The 2,500-nt window shown below is 47.5% G+C and overlaps 1 pseudogene; it reads right to left on the bottom strand.

Moving 5' to 3' along the window:
• LOC142920071 (28S ribosomal RNA) overlaps nucleotides 1-2,500 on the bottom strand; it is a 10,030-nt pseudogene that overhangs the window by 3,450 nt on the left and 4,080 nt on the right.

The raw sequence follows: 2,500 nt of genomic DNA on the forward strand, positions 1-2,500 counted from the left end.
CACTTTCCTCTTGCCCCAACCGGGAATCCAAAGAATGTGACCTTGCTAGCCTTCGTCAGCACTTTGACTTGATCACTAAGAGGGGTATAGTACGAAACTTTGTGCGAGGCAGCATCTGACAAGGTATTCTTTGAAAGCTCAAAACGGACGGTGACATCGATCACAACCGCCTCCTCATCTTTTGCAAACACGAGGTCAGGCTTTCTCATCTCTCCCGTCTCGGATATGAACCGTGGCTCTTTGTATACAGACCAGCCCAATCTAGCCGCTTCGTCTGCCAGAATGTTACTGATCTTGTTATGTCGCGCAATTCTTGCTTTCTGTACTGCAGGACATTGACCGAGAATGTGCGAAAGGGACTCGAGTCTGGCAGAGCATTTCCTGCAGGAACGTAAGGCCCCATCTCTGCCTCTGTTCAAGCTTTCTCTTGTTGGGTAAATATTTGCCCTTAGTTGTAGTGCTGCGATAAAGAAGCATTGTTTAAAGCCGCACCATGGCCTCAACCAAGCATTACTGATTCTATCATGTGCAAAGTTTACAATGCCCCTTCCTTGAACCGGCTTTTCGCACCATCTCTGAAATTCATGCTCCCTCCAATCGCAGGGTCTCGGATATACAGGTTCTTTTGACACCGAGTCCCTGAGAACGAATGTTGGGATTGCATCACTGTCACCCCCTGCTCGTACCCACAAATTACGGTATTCTTCCTCCATACCCTGCGAGGACACAATATTACGGGTGATAGCATCGGACGAGTTTGCTATACGTTGCAGCCTTCTAACTTGAACCGAAGGGATTGTTTTTTCCAGTTTCAAGATGGCAAGGCCTCCGTCTCGGGCTCTGGCATATAACAGTCCATCACAAGTTGAAGCGGGAAGGTGGAGCCATCCTTTTACCGCCTTTCTAATCTCTTGGTCCAACCCACGGAGAGTTGATTGCTTGCAGTCCGAGTGGTCTGCAGGATATAACAATCTGGGTAGGGCATAAGCATTGAGTAGTTCAACCTTCTGAGTTGGCTTCAGAGGCGCCTCATCGATTTTCGAGATCCATGTCTTTAGCTGACAATGTAGATCAGGCTGTATAGTGCCAGTCCAAGGGCCAATTTTCAGACCAAGGTATTTCGTTGATTCATCAGGTTGGATCATATGGACATCTTTATTTTTGATAGTCCATGGGTCGCAGTTGTTCACCGTATATGAATCGTTGGTTGGGCTTATCATGAAACCCTGGCACTTTCTGGCCTGAACCTCCAATCCCGATAGCCCACAAAATGATTCCAAGATCGCTAGATTGGCGGCCATACCAACCCAAGATTCGCTCACCAACACCAAATCATCAGCAAACGCAAGAGCTGTCACGTGGTCGGTATCAATGGAGTACCCAACTCCGTGTGACTCTAGGGTGCATATCAAAGGGTCCATGGCAAGATTGAAGAGCAGGGGTGACATGGGGTCACCCTGTTTGACACCAACACGTATGCTAATTTCTCGAGTCGACTCGCCATTGCTTTTGAACGAGGTCGTACACCGATCGTAGGCGTTCTGGATGATGCCCACCACGTGTTCATCTACTTTCTTGTGCCTTAACACCCATAAAATATGAGCATGCGAAACCGAGTAAAAAGCTTTCGCTATGTCGATGAACATGACAGCCAACGGCCTGTGCAATTTCTTAGCGTGTCTCATAAGGTCCTGTAGCACCTTAAGATTTTCAGAGCAGCCAGATGCCGCTATAAAACCACGCTGCCTTGGGTTTAAGGGACAAGCACGAGCAAGACGTGCAGTCATTATTCTGGAAAATAATCTCAGAATCATTGAACCAATCGTTATTGGTCTCCAGTTCCCCAATTCTTTCAGCTTTTCATCGTCCATAACCTTAGGAATAAGAATCGTCCTATTCTTTTTCAACTCTTTGGGAATAATTCCTGTAATCATCCATGCATTAAATAGGGCTGTCAGTGTCCGACCCTCGGGGTCGGCAGCACAGATTGCAGCCCTTGTTAGGCCATCTGGCCCAGCTGCTGACGTTGGTTTAATGGCCCGTATGGCAGTCTGAACTTCCTCCACCGAAATTAGGGGCTCAAAGTATTCGTTATTTGCAACACCTGATGACTTAAATTGGCCCAGGCCATTGAATGGCAACACCTTCTCCCATTTTTCGCAGTAAAAACGATATACATCTGCGTTCGGGATTCGGCATTCATGACGTTCAGTGCCATCCAGGACTAAGGACGCAAGAAGAGAGCGGTTCTTAAAGAAGAGCTTCTGGTGCTTCATGAAGCTTCCTCGTTTTTCCGCTCTCTTCTTCATCCAAGATCGTGTGGGTAATATCCTGGGTTTAATAATGTCGTTCTCGGGTTTTGAACGTTTGCCTTTGTTTTTCACCAATCTCATCGGACAAAGCATCAATGCTGTGGCAGTTTCTACGAGGGCATCATGTTGGCCCTCGCCGTTAAGCCAAGCCTTTATTGCCTCCATTGCAGGCTTTTCCAGGGTCCCAG

The sequence above is a fragment of the Petromyzon marinus genome, unplaced genomic scaffold, assembly GCF_048934315.1.
Source record: "Petromyzon marinus isolate PM22_M1 ecotype Great Lakes invasive population unplaced genomic scaffold, UKy_Petmar_22M1.pri1.0 PM_G_Scaffold_66, whole genome shotgun sequence".
Taxonomy (NCBI): Eukaryota; Metazoa; Chordata; class Hyperoartia; order Petromyzontiformes; family Petromyzontidae; genus Petromyzon; species Petromyzon marinus.